A 15401-nucleotide genomic window follows, 5' to 3' on the forward strand; every position below is an offset into this window, starting at 1 on the left:
AAAAAGCAAAGAGTAGATTGATAAAAGACCAGATTACAGAAGGAAATTTTGTCAATTAATTTCAGGCTAATTTTTAAAAAATGAAGCATGCAATGCCATAATGTTAAATATGCTATCTTTCTCTAAATATATTCATTGAAGAAATGAATTCTAAATGCAATGTTTTCCACTGTAAAAAAGTATTGTATCATGGTAAGTGGTTATATTTTGAAGTTAAATTCATGTGCAAGCCATAATGCTTTAAGTGCCAAAGTGCAAGTCATGTAACTTTTGACACTTATAAACATAAGCTGTAACATTTTGTTATTCCAGAGAATTTTTAATCCAATGAGTTTTTTACCATTTTATTCTAAAATTAAAATGAATTCCTTCAAATATGAAATATCTAAAATAAAAAGGAAGTGTGCAGAAAAGTGAAAGAATTTCTTTATCTTTGCCTTTTCCCACGTTTACATGGGGTCAACGTTTCCTTACATAATACATATCCCCTATTTCTTCCTATAAAGGAGGTCTTCTCTCTTAAGTCCCCCTGATTCAAGTTTTCCTCCACCTTATCTTTCTAATGCATCTTCCTGCTCAAGGGACCCACCTTAACAGAGTTTATGATAAACTCATTCCTTATTCTATCCTTCCTTGACACTTCACACATCCATCTCAATATTCTCATCTCTGCCACCTCCATCTTTCTTGGGCTCTTGTGATTTCCCATGTCTCAATCCCAGATAACATTGAAGGTCTAACAACCAATTTGTACAATTTATCTTTCAGTTTGTAGCTAACTTTCTTGTCACATAACACAACACCACTCAACTTCTTCCAATTTAACCATCCACACTGAATTCTACATTGCACTTCAGAGTTCAATCCTCCCCCCATCTTGACAAAGAGCCCAAGATACTTAAAATTTGAAACCACAGAAGTGGCACATTCATTTATTTTGCACCTGCGGCTATCATAGGGTGGATTGAGTATCTCTGTGATACTGCTACCGGTCCCAAGCCTGGATAAAGGAGGAGAGTTGGTGTCAGGAAGGGCATCTGGCCATAAAACCTATGCCAAAACTACATGTAATGTCTGCTAGGCTACAAGAAAAGTTTAACAACACTTAAAAAAAAGCAGCCTAGAAACATTTTCCCCATATCACAGAAAGTTAACCTAAAAAAAGATCACCAACAGAAGTAAATAAAATACCTAACTTTTAATACTTCAAAAATATAGGCCTAGACTTGTGATTTACAAGATATGGGTAGTCATTATGAGTCATTGTGTCTATGCATGGGTGCATAACTTGCATTTCTTACAAGTTCAAATTTTTTGTTTATGTTACAGGTGAAATGCAAGTGCACCTTTGATTGCAGAAGCACATGGTTATATTACTGTCAGGAACTGTTTCAACAATTTTATGAACTGGCTGACTACAATAAGCAGCAAAGTTATCATCAAAGACTTGTTCATCCTCAGACGTTAATAAGAAGACGATATGGGAAAAACAACCATCATTCCAAAAGTTGAAGTCAACACACTTTCAGTTATTATTTGCTGCTTCTTGGTGGAAGTGAAGTAAAGAGTTTGCCTAAAGACTGTATAATACATTTGGGGTTACTGCAAGAAGGATTCAATTGATTGGAGAAAAGATTTTGGAGGGAAAAATGGATGCTACCGATCAATAAAAAAGGGGCTAGTGCAAATTTATTGAAAAGCAGCAATAGACAAAACATAATTGAGCACATTAGGAGTTTTCCAAGTGAAGAAAGTCATTACACTTAAGCCAAAAGTACAGATAAAATGTATCTATCACCAAATCTCAAAGTTAACAGAATGTATAGATCTTTCCTTAACAAATATTGTCATGTCAACAGTACTCTAGAAATAAAGCCACAGTCACTCAACAACGTACAATGAAATTTTCCCGAGCAAGCTAAATCTACCTTTTAAAAGACTTTGCACTGACACTCAACTTGTGACCACTTTGATGTACAAATAAAAGCTGGTGATATGTCAACTGAAACAAAGCAAGAGACATTATCTCAGGGGTGAAGCAACCACAAAAGATATGTCTGATGACAAAAAATGCAAAAACCTAAGGTTCATATCTTTTGACAGCAAATGTATATACCATAATTAACACACACTGAAATGTACTATACTCAACAACTGGCATGCTACAATCTTGGAATTCATGATTCAATCAAAGAAAAAGGATGTATGTGTTTGTGGAGTGAAAATTTTGGAGGAAGAGAGTTTTTGGAAATAGCATCCTGTATATACCATTATATTACTACTGAGGCTGACATTGGTGACTGAAAGAAGCTGACTTTGTGGTCAGACAACTGTGTTAGTCAAAACAAAAACCAATACATGATCACCATGTATCTGGTGTTATTGGTCAATAATGTATTTTCAGGAATAACATACAAATATCCTGTAAAGGGTCACACATTTCTCAATTGTGATAGAGACTGCTCTAATTAAAAAACAGAGGAAAAAAATGCAAAGCCTACACGCTGAAGGCTGTTGCAAACATCATTAAAAGTGCAGGGACCAAAAATTTATCTATCATATTTGAGAAGTTCCATGACTTTAAATTGATTTCCCATGCATTTTTGAATACAGAAGACCTGGGTATCTCAACAGCACTNATAAAGAAATTTATGCAAAATTTTTCTGGATCATTTTCATATCATCATGAGCATCTTTTACTTTTGATGATAAAAAAAAACACTCACCATGTCTTAATGTTGAAAAAAGGACACATTGAAATGTTATTTTCATTTTATTAAGGCATAAAATTCCATTAATAAGATGTCAAATTACAAAAACCACATTCTTCATTAGAGGATTTTCCATTTTGCAGTTATTTTCAATGAAATTTGTATATCGTCTCTCTTGATCCTCCTCTTCCCAGCCATCTCTCCAACTCCCATCTCTATCTTTTTACATGGCCTCCTAAATTTCAATTACCCAACTTCTAGATCTACTGTCTCCTCTCTGATATCCATTTCAAAATTTCCTTCAGTTAATTTCTATCTATAATTCTTTTTATAAGTCCAAAACCCTTGCTGTATTCTTGCCTTATTGCAGAAGGGGCTTGGAAGCATAACCTGGAAAGCATGGTAGTAGCTCAGCTGCTGCTAGGATCATCCAAACCAGGAAGGTCAAAAGGTAAATGCCACTCAAAAAGGAACAAGATGATTGTCCAGGTTGGAGGTTGGACTATGGGATAGCTGCCATTCACTGTAAAAAGCATACATGCTAAAAAAAGCAAAGAGTAGATTGATAAAAGACCAGATTACAGAAGGAAATTTTGTCAATTAATTTCAGGCTAATTTTTAACAAATGAAGCATGCAATGCCATAATGTTAAATATGCTATCTTTCTCTAAATATATTCATTGAAGAAATGAATTCTAAATGCAATGTTTTCCACTGTAAAAAAGTATTGTATCATGGTAAGTAGTTATATTTTGAAGTTAAATTCATGTGCAAGCCATAATGCTTTAAGTGCCAAAGTGCAAGTCATGTAACTTTTGACACTTATAAACATAAGCTGTAACATTTTGTTATTCCAGAGAATTTTTAATCCAATGAGTTTTTTACCATTTTATTCTAAAATTAAAATGAATTCCTTCAAATATGAAATATCTAAAATAAAAAGGAAGTGTGCAGAAAAGTGAAAGAATTTATTTATCTTTGCCTTTTCCCACGTTTACATGGGGTCAACGTTTCCTTACATAATACATATCCCCTATTTCTTCCTATAAAGGAGGTCTTCTCTCTTAAGTCCCCCTGATTCAAGTTTTCCTCCACCTTATCTTTCTAATGCATCTTCCTGCTCAAGGGACCCACCTTAACAGAGTTTATGATAAACTCATTCCTTATTCTATCCTTCCTTGACACTTCACACATCCATCTCAATATTCTCATCTCTGCCACCTCCATCTTTCTTGGGCTCTTGTGATTTCCCATGTCTCAATCCCAGATAACATTGAAGGTCTAACAACCAATTTGTACAATTTATCTTTCAGTTTGTAGCTAACTTTCTTGTCATATAACACACCACTCAACTTCTTCCAATTTAACCATCCACACTGAATTCTATATTGCACTTCAGAGTTCAATCCTCCCCCCATCTTGACAAAGAGCCCAAGATATTTAAAATTTGAAACCACAGAAGTGGCACATTCATTTATTTTCCACCTGCGGCTATCATAGGGTGGATTGAGTATCTCTGTGATACTGCTACCGGTCCCAAGCCTGGATAAAGGAGGAGAGTTGGTGTCAGGAAGGGCATCTGGCCATAAAACCTATGCCAAAACTACATGTAATGTCTGCTAGGCTACAAGAAAAGTTTAACAACACTTAAAAAAAAGCAGCCTAGAAACATTTTCCCCATATCACAGAAAGTTAACCTAAAAAAAGATCACCAACAGAGGTAAATAAAAGACCTAACTTTTAATACTTCAAAAATATAGACCTAGACTTGAGATTTACAAGATATGGGTAGTCATTATGAGTCATTGTGTCTATGCATGGGTGCATAACTTGTATTTCTTACAAGTTCAAATTTTTTGTTTATGTTACAGGTGAAATGCAAGTGCACCTTTGATTGCAGAAGCACATGGTTATATTACTGTCAGGAACTGTTTCAACAATTTTATGAACTGGCTGACTACAATAAGCAGCAAAGTTATCATCAAAAACTTGTTCATCCTCAGATGTTAATAAGACGACGATATGGGAAAAACAACCATCATTCCAAAAGTTGAAGTCAACACACTTTCAGTTATTATTTGCTGCTTCTTGGTGGAAGTGAAGTAAAGAGTTTGCCTAAAGACTGTATAATACATTTGGGGTTACTGCAAGAAGGATTCAATTGATTGGAGAAAAGATTTTGGAGGGAAAAATGGATGCTACCGATCAATAAAAAAGGGGCTAGTGCAAATTTATTGAAAAGCAGCAATAGACAAAACATAATTGAGCACATTAGGAGTTTTCCAAGTGAAGAAAGTCATTACACTTAAGCCAAAAGTACAGATAAAATGTATCTATCACCAAATCTCAAAGTTAACAGAATGTATAGATCTTTCCTTAACAAATATTGTCATGTCAACAGTACTCTAGAAATAAAGCCACAGTCACTCAACAACGTACAATGAAATTTTCCCGAGCAAGCTAAATCTACCTTTTAAAAGACTTTGCACTGACACTCAACTTGTGACCACTTTGATGTACAAATAAAAGCTGGTGATATGTCAACTGAAACAAAGCAAGAGACATTATCTCAGGGGTGAAGCAACCACAAAAGATATGTCTGATGACAAAAAATGCAAAAACCTAAGGTTCATATCTTTTGACAGCAAATGTATATACCATAATTAACACACACTGAAATGTACTATACTCAACAACTGGCATGCTACAATCTTGGAATTCATGATTCAATCAAAGAAAAAGGATGTATGTGTTTGTGGAGTGAAAAGTTTGGAGGAAGAGAGTTTTTGGAAATAGCATCCTGTATATACCATTATATTACTACTGAGGCTGACATTGGTGACTGAAAGAAGCTGACTTTGTGGTCAGACAACTGTGTTAGTCAAAACAAAAACCAATACATGATCACCATGTATCTGGTGTTATTGGTCAATAATGTATTTTCAGGAATAACATACAAATATCCTGTAAAGGGTCACACATTTCTCAATTGTGATAGAGACTGCTCTAATTAAAAAACAGAGGAAAAAAATGCAAAGCCTACACGCTGAAGGCTGTTGCAAACATCATTAAAAGTGCAGGGACCAAAAATTTATCTATCATATTTGAGAAGTTCTGTGACTTTAAATTGATTTCCCATGCATTTTTGAATACAGAAGACCTGGGTATCTCAACAGCACTCCAAATATGACTCACATCAAACGACTTTGGTTAACGTTATGGTTGCTAAAGGAGGCAGTAAAGCAGCAGGGTGGTGCAGCAGGGTTAATGTGCTGAAAGATGGAGTTAGCATTGATGATTTCAGAGATCTTCACTTCCTATTGTTTGCACTCATTTCGGGATTCCCGAAAAGAAGAAATCTGATATTGGTAAAATGATACCATTTTTAAATCCAAGAGCATAAACCTATTTCAAAGAGATGCTGGCAGAACCAGATAACTGACTGCTGGAATAATAATAGTTAATCTGTATAACTATTTGATATTTTCAAAATGTTATTCTCACTTTCATTAATCTTTCAAATTTAAATTTTTAATTACATTTTAACATTTTAGTTTTTATTACACTAAATATGATAAAGGAAAATATAAACAATATCATAACTATATTACAATTGATAAAGATCAAAGTACAACTCCAAGTATCAAAACTGTGGGCCCAACAGTGGTAAAGCCATGAAGCAGTCATCAGTAGATTGTCAGTTTTTAATGTTAAAACTGAGTTTGAATTTTTTTTCGTATAGTAAATTGTATTTAATAATTTAAATGTAAGTTTTCAGTATTCAGAACTGCTTTTCAGCTGTAGAAACATTCATTTTATGACAATTGAAGTCATAAAATGAATGTTTGTCATTTACAACTTGCACAATTTTGGCATTTACAACATTATGGCTCTAATTTACCTTTTAAACTTTTGTTTCCTTACTGTTATACTTAGGTGTTTAAAATTAAATACAATGTTTTATACCTGAGTGTAAATTGTTAAAATAATTTTTCTACCACTTAATTGAAGTTTGTTCATTAGAACAAGTTATCTCCTCCTTTCCTGAAAAGTTTCTTTTTTGGCATTTACAACATTTGGCATTGCACACTTCAAATATAAATACATATAAATGGTTTTTCAGAAATATGCTAAAATTTCTTCACAAATATCATGAAATGAAATAAAAATTATCTAAAAATGGCTGAATATGCTTTGGTATATCAGATGTTTAGAGAAAAACAAGCTTGACATTCAAAAGTTAAATAGTATTCAACATATTTTTCAGTAAAAAAGAAATGAAAATATTACAGCAATTTTTTAAGCAATTCTAAAACAACTTAATTATTGATCAAATAATTTAGAAAAAAGTAAAACTGAAGTTTATATGATTCCAGCCATAACATTAATGACAATTGAAGGATAATTAATAGCATATATCATACATTTTGATGAACAATAATTAGCAGTAATGAAATTCATGATTCAACATTATTCAGTCTGAAACATTTCATAAATTAAAAATTGAATCTTTCATAATAGTACAATATCTACCACATGATGTTTATCATTATAGTTATTTAGCTACAATTCTATATTGTGCTATATAGGCTAATAGTACAAAAAAAAACTTAGTACAAAACAGTTTCTTTATAATTGTTATACCATTCTCAATAACAATGACATTTATCAAATTGGGAGAATTCACAAAATTGCAGCTGATATGATGAGAAATTTGAACTACTGAATAATTCAAATTTTACTTGTAATGGAAACATTACAAATATGAACACAATAAGTTTGAGTTTCAATGAAATGTCTAAACATTGAATTTGTTCATTTTAACATATTAATATTTTATGGTGAACTGATTTTCATTATCGAATTAATTCAGACAATATTAATGTTCTGTTAGTGCATTCATAAGCTTATATATAGCATTAAAATTTTCTCTTTGTATGCACTTGAAATTATAGTACAGGATAATTCAAGAACTGCAACTTTGAAAATGTACAGAATTTTAATCAGAAAACTTACAAAACTGGTTGAGGCATTATTTTATAACAAAACATATCAAGCTGTTTCAAATTGTTTTCAATCTGGTACAACATTTTGCACTGATTGTTTATTGGTGTTCGTGTTGTGATTTATTTATTTTCATGTTTATAGTGCTTCACAATATTCACATTTCTGAATACAGTAGAGCGTCGTTTATCCGAAAGAATTCCAGTCGGCAAATTTAAATTTTCGCTAGTGCTGTGGCACTGCAATCTGTGGCTATATCTTGCCTACTCCACTCCAATATTTTTTTTGTTGATGTGTGTGTTTTAGCTGGCAGCACTAGCATTTTTGTGTGGTGTTTTTCTGAGGACTGTGTGTGATGCTGAATCGAACGTTTTTGATACTAGATCAACTTCTAAAGTATATATTTTTTTGGTTTTTATATTTTTCAATATATTTATTTTGTTTGTAAAATATAAAGAAATAATTTTTAATGATACAATATCCACGCTTATTATTTTAAAAAGTAAATGTTAGGCNGATTTTTCGTACATAATCGGTTATCCGAATAACCCCAGTCCCCAATTGATTTGGATAAACAACGCTGTATTGTATATTCATTTATGACTCCATTATCAAGTCCAGAGGATTCTGCCAACAAACACAAAATTGCAGACAAAAATTACATACATACAGGCAATCGTCTACTTTCATACCTAATTAGTTTCTGAAATGTGTTATGTAAGTTGAAATGTATGAAAGTAGAGCAATATTAAGAAAACATTAAAAAGGGTTTTCAAAATATTTATTTTTTATTGATTAGTATCTGGTATTTTCTTTATAAATTTACCAAGAGAGAATTGAAATGTACTCTTCTTTTTCTTTTCTTGATAAAGTTCTGTAACATGCCATTTTTTTCTACTGCCCTTCATTTACAAGATATATGATCTTGATCATATGGAAGTTTTGAGACCTTGATTTCTTTTTGTCTGTATTAACTCTGCTGTTTTTTTTTTGTTTTTCACTCATGCTTATGAATTAATAAAGGTGAGTTTTTCACCAAAACAAAAATGTACATTAAGTGATAGCACACACACTAAAACTGACAAGATAACTTATCAACACAAGTGCTAACTCAAGACATTCATGCTCAAGACTGAACCTGTGATGTCAAAAATGGACATGATTAATGTCAAAGAAGTGGAGAGGGACTAATCACCAATAGTTCATGAAAAGGGGAGAATCATTACATGAAAGTATGCATGTTTTGACATATATATCAATAAAAATCAAAAGTATGAAATGAATACGAAATAGTGAATTGTACGAAAGTAGAAAATTGTCACCACCTGTAATCAACATTTTAACACAGATTTCATATTGGTATGAGTCATCATGAAATTTTCCAGATAAAAGAATCACACTGAAATATATATGTTTTATATCTTGTATGTTATATCTATGATATTCTTCAGCATAAAAGACTCATATGCTAGATACTGTTTATTCAGTTTGCTGTAGTTCAAAAGATCACTATATTGTTCCAAACAAAGAATAAAAATTTATAGTAGTGGGAGGGTTGTGTACAATCCATATACCAATAAACAATATATGTGAATTGCTGTGGAGTGAATGATGCAAACAAGCTTGCATTAAGTCAATTTTATATCTGATTCTAATGTGTATACCAATTTTGGAGATCAGAAAAATAAAATGCTAGAATCAAGAAAGCACAGTATATTTGGTAAAAGGTTTTCCATTTAAGTCCTCCTTGCAATAAATCACACAAGACATCCAAATTGATGCAACAAAAATCTACCTCCTAATATATCATGCTTTATCCAGATGCTCAATCAGGAATTAATTAGATCCTTTAAAGCCAACTATACAAAATGTAAGGGCTGAATCTTTGGACAGCAATGACACTTCTGTCATTCAGTTTTGAAAGAGTTTTATTACAGCTACCAGTCTCTAATAAAAAGACACTAGAAGGCAACAAAAGACAAGTTCTTCCAACAGATAGTTCTTCAACTATCTGTTGGAAGAACTTGTGGCTTGATACTGAAGGGAATGACTTCATATGAAATACAAATCATTCCAGATATACAGTATACTAAAAGAAAAACATTACAGAAATAAAGAAGTTGGCAGGGGAATTAGTGGCAAAGGATTTGAGGATTTAACCGATTGGCAGACAATAGTATTAATGGATTTGATCTGGGAGAGATCATTCTCACTCAATTTGAGGAGGAACAACTCCAAGAGAAGAATCTTAACCTGGAAAATCTCATGCACACAATGTGTTATGCTAAATATCTTTTAGCCTTCCTTCATAAATACAGGCCTGGGAGTGCCATTTCCCCTTTGAAAAAGTGAGAAAAGTGAGTTGAAATACAGAAAAAGTGAGTGCAATACAGGTATCCCTTGGTTTACGCCGGCTCAATTTACACCGATTCACAATAATGCCACTGTGCAATTCGCTATTTCACAGTGTAATTCCCCAATTTTCCCTATGCTAGACTGATTTTCATTTCAGTACAGTATTGACATATTTACTGAGCCGCGACATTGTACATCGTTAAAACAAAGTTTTTTATTGAATATATTTATTTTTTCTGTTTAATATTATTGGGTATATATACATTTGTATTAAATTAATATTAAAATACTAAACATTTAGGTACCCACGAGTCAAGTTATTAAAGTTAATAGTCCAATAAATGGTGTCCGAATCCATAGTGCCAATGAATGTATCCCATATCAGATCATTCAGGAAAACACTTTACGACGCACTAGCACTTCCAGTGATCACAAATTATCGTTAGTGAGACAAATCTACTTCTCGTTGGCCAGACGATATCTATCTCCTCTTAGCCACCTTCAATTTTCCCGCTCAAACTGACCTTATATATGGGCTACGGCAACCAGTGGTCGACCAATCAGTGTCTCCGCTTGTCTGTAGCTATACATCGGGTTAATGTATCCTTTCAACTACTTTGAACTTTGTGAGTTAGACAATGATTGGGAGAGAATTGCAAACGTAAAAAGGAGCATCATATTCAACCATATTCCGAAATTCTCAATGAAAGAAAACAAGAATGTAAACAAAGATGGTCTTTAAGCCTCTGTTTTAAAAGTCTCATAGTGGCACCAACGTAAACGAGATCTGAATTAAAACAGTGGTCACTTAAAGGAATAGAATACACTCCTGTACTATTGTTACGGTTTCCTTTCTTCTTATCATTTGGTAGAATTCTATAAATCGTAGGATTACAATGATAAATTATTCTTAAATTATTCTTGTGAGCTAATTTTTTAATCATCGAGTGTAGGAAAGGTTATTAAAGATGGATCCTTTTTTCCGAAAAATGTACAAGATCTGAAACTAAAATTTTTTAATAAAAACATTTCACTTTATTTTATGATAAAATACATTTTAAAAATTAAATTTATATGTATTTTGCATTATATTGTATTAATAAACAAAATTATTTGCTTATTTTTCACTTATGTAGAACCTAACGCTATACCTCACTGTAAATATGGGTTCATTTTACGCTGATTTGATTTGTGCCGGCTTTTGTAGGAATGGAACTGCGGTGTAAACCGAGAGCTACCTGTAGTGACAAAACAAAGTGAAAACATGGAAGGAAAACTCAGCAAAATAGCAGTAAAAGTTTTTTCTTTTTATTGTTATGGTTAAATACATTTTAAAACTTTTTGTATATACTGTAATATTTCCAGTAAACCATGAATACTTAATAAGTCTTTGGCTTCTTCTGTAAATAATCAGTCATGAAAGATGATGTTCTTTTATTAAGATTTTTCTGGATGTTTTCAGCTTCCTTCTTTTTTGCTTCCTCTTGCTTTTGAACACTTTTAACACTAACAAGCATGACATGTGCTGCCTGTATTTCATTCATATTCTTGCTATTAATGGCCTTCTCCAGTTTTTTGTTTGCTGCTTCTAACAAAACCTGGCCTGTCTCGTGTATTTCACTTTCTTCTACTTTTTCTGCTTTAAACTCTACTGCAGTGCCATAATCTTTTCCTTAACATAAATAGCTCTCTCTTGATGTTCTTCAAAATTTTTCTGTGCTTCCTCTTCTGCTCTTTTTTTCTGTTTCTCTTTTCTTTTAACTTCTTTTCATTTTCCAATTGATCTTGATAATTTCTGTGCTGAGGCAGCTAATTTCAGTAAATCCTTTGTAATAGGTACAAGGTGTGGGCTTCGGTCATACATGTTTAGTCCCTCCTTAACAATCAAAAGTGAATTAAGCATTCTTTCTGACATTGATGCTCTATCAGGAGGAAGTGCCCGGTGTGAAATCGAAAATCCCCGTTCCACATCAGCATTGCCATGAGAGAGAGTCAATGCTGATTTCACCAATTTGGTTACACTGGGATATCTTGCATGCCCAAGGGAGTCAACCAATTTAAAATACTGACTCCAATAAGAATCAATTCTCACATCTGTTGAGTCTGTCAAATCACTCTCAACTCGCTCAAACTGAAGTATACGCCACTCATCCTGCAAAGTATCCTCAGCAATGTCACATGGAAGAGCTCTTGCAATGCTTGCAATGTCCTTATAAGTGCTTTTTTCACTAATATTACTTGGTTGAAGACATGTCAAATGATTTCAACAGTTTGCATTGAATTGGAGCTTTTTCTATCATATATATGGAAGCCACAACATAGTGTTTCTGTAAGCAACTGCAAAAATGCAATTGATCTTTTTGAGATAATTTACTCAATTCATTAGAAATCTCAGCACTGCAAATAATTTCCTCTAATGGCATAAGATTTGTCTTGTCAAATAATTTCTTTGGATTTAATACATTACTATCAGGCATAGCAGACTTAGACTGAATGACAAGCTTCAAAATATCTACTTTCAAAATTCTAGTAACTAGCTTTAGAAGCAAGTCCCACATCTTGCTGTGCAGGAGATGTATTAGAGGTTCTTCTCTTTGAAAAAATGATGTATATTTTGTAAAAATTTCTGCACTTGAAATGCCTTGTAGTACTTCTGCTTTCATGGAAGGAATCTTCAACAAACAAGATATACTTCTGTACAAAACACTTGACATTATGCTTTGTTTACTTGAAGGAATATACTTTAAGAAGTAGTAAGTTATGCCCTCCCACTGCTCAATTAACCTTGATGCTGCATCATGGAATGTCAGCCAACGTGTTGTTGAATGTTTTATAAATCTATGCTTAGGCAACTTGAGCTTTTCTTGCACAGCTTCATAATTTTCCCACCGAGCAGGCCATCCATCAAAAAATCTGTAAATTGCCACAATAAGTTTTGATGCATCTTCATCCAGTTCACTTAATGCCTTCAGATATGTGTTATGAATAATATGAATCGTACATGTTCCAATGTCAACAAGGCTTTTCTTGCGAATTCCCAGTATATCTTCCTTAAAAAGTCATAACACTATTTGATTAACATTAGAACCATCTGATCCTATCATCAAAAGTTTGTGTAGTGACAGGTTGGAATCATCGATAGCTTTGATAATGTATATATACAGTGTTTCTGCATCTGCCCGTCCAAGAAATCATGTATTTAGGTGTCTGCAGACTTGTTCTTTTTGCTCAGACCAAAACCTAATCATTATCTGTAACTCTTTCTTACTTTCCACATTGCTGGTTTCATCATAACTAATTGTAAAGAATGAAGAGTGGATTTCATCTAGCATTTTTTTTTTTGGAAGTAAGGAGCCAATGCTTCAGTTATTAAATAGCGCAATTTCTTCTCACTCATTGATATTCCTTCAGGAAGTTTAGTTTTTGGAAGCATTGCTTGTAGTGTTGGAACCATATTATTGAATATTAGAAGCAGCAAATGAGAAATTACTACATATTGTTTTCATGGCCCATATCAGTTCTGCATGGTATGCAGCATCTCTTGGATTATATAAACTCACAGTTGCCAATCCTTGTCCAGTCCCATTATCAGTATTACTTGGAATTTCATCATTTTTTGATGGGCCTGCAAAACTATCACCTGGTGCAACCAATGTCANGCGGAGTATTTTTTTCATAAAATTCTAGTCCGATAGGTTCCATAATTCGGCAGATCGTCTGGCTTTAAAACTATTTTTGATTGGTCCCACATCTTCCTAATTTTTAAGTACGTGGAAATGACCAAAAAAGTGAGAAAAGTGAGAAAATGACCTGAAAAGTGAGTACAAGTGAGAAAAGTGAGCGACTCCGAGGCCTGTAAATATAATGACAATCTGATTCATGCAATGTAAGAAAAGATTTTTAATATTATATACAATTATGTTCAGAGAATTATGACAAAAACAGAAGAATATTCCCATCACTATGTTCCCCAAAAGAAAACTGCATTGAGTCATAAAACTTCTAGTGACACCAAATCTTATTTATAAGTCAGAAAACTGCACTTCAACTTCTTACATTCCAAACACTAAGAACTATCATATACATAACCCACTGAATGAAATTTTTAATAAACCATCTTCAATCAACCCTCAAAAGTACCTTACTGACACTAAGAATCAATATCATTCATTTTGGAGGTTCCTGGTCTAGATAATCATATAGGACTACGAGTTGGAGCACAAATTTACATTTTACCTTTTGACATGCATAAAACGGATTAACCTAACCTAACATACCGTATAAACTTGAATAATCACCACATATGAGCTGCATCATCATAAGAGATTCCTGTTATCAGTGAACATTTTAAACGGTACCACATGCTGCAATAATCACAGCCAACATTTTTTAATTCATCCATTTCTGTCACTATATGAATCCTAAACATAACTTGCACACTTTTGCTTCTCAATGATCCCAACTACATTTGTATTTAGTGATGCAAAAACTTTTCTGCATTTTTTCCCTTTGTTATTACATTTCCTGGAAGATCTTTCATCTTTTTTCTTCAGTCTTTCCATTTTCCTCCTTTCTTTTTCTTCTGTTTTGTTTGCTTTTGCTCTTTCCTTTTGTATTATGAACTCTTTCCATGTCTTGGATGCAACAGCACTTGGATAAATGTCCTTTTCGTTCACTTTTCTTTTTTGTACCAATTGGTCATGGCTAATACAAATATAGTAGACCCCCCTATAACGCGGGTTCAAATAATGCAGATTTGTATATCGCGGTGAAAAAATTGCGACCATATATATTCGTATAAGGATGCTAAAAGAGACTCATAAAATGCAGTAAAATGTCATCACAATAGTGGACGAGCAGCCAAACTACTTTCCGCCATTCAGCGCCACGCTACTGAGATTTTAGGCGAGCAAGTTGAGTTTACTATCATCTGTACAGTATTATATTTAAATTATATATAAATTAGGTACTGTNTCTTTCATCTTTTTTCTTCAGTCTTTCCATTTTCCTCCTTTCTTTTTCTTCTGTTTTGTTTGCTTTTGCTCTTTCCTTTTGTATTATGAACTCTTTCTATGTCTTGGATGCAACAGCACTTGGATAAATGTCGTTTTCGTTCACTTTTCTTTTTTGTACCAATTGATCATGGCTAATACAAATACAGTAGACCCCCCTATAACGCGGGTTCAAATAATGCAGATTTGTATATCGCGGTGAAAAAATTGCGACCATATTCGTATAAGGATGCTAAAAGAGACATAAAATGCAGTAAAATGTCATTGCAATAGTGGACGAGCAGCCGAACTACTTTCCGTCATTCAGCGCCACGCTACT

At 33.1% G+C, this 15401-nt stretch overlaps 1 pseudogene; it reads right to left on the reverse strand.

Annotated features, from left to right (window-relative positions):
* Positions 1 to 8273: 8273 nt before the first annotated feature.
* LOC111636813 lies at positions 8274 to 13728 on the reverse strand (annotated as a pseudogene).
* Positions 13729 to 15401: the final 1673 nt, after the last annotated feature.

This window comes from Centruroides sculpturatus, unplaced genomic scaffold (assembly GCF_000671375.1).
Source record: "Centruroides sculpturatus isolate CEXI.00-Female unplaced genomic scaffold, Cexi_2.0 scaffold1092, whole genome shotgun sequence".
Classification (NCBI taxonomy): Eukaryota; Metazoa; Arthropoda; class Arachnida; order Scorpiones; family Buthidae; genus Centruroides; species Centruroides sculpturatus.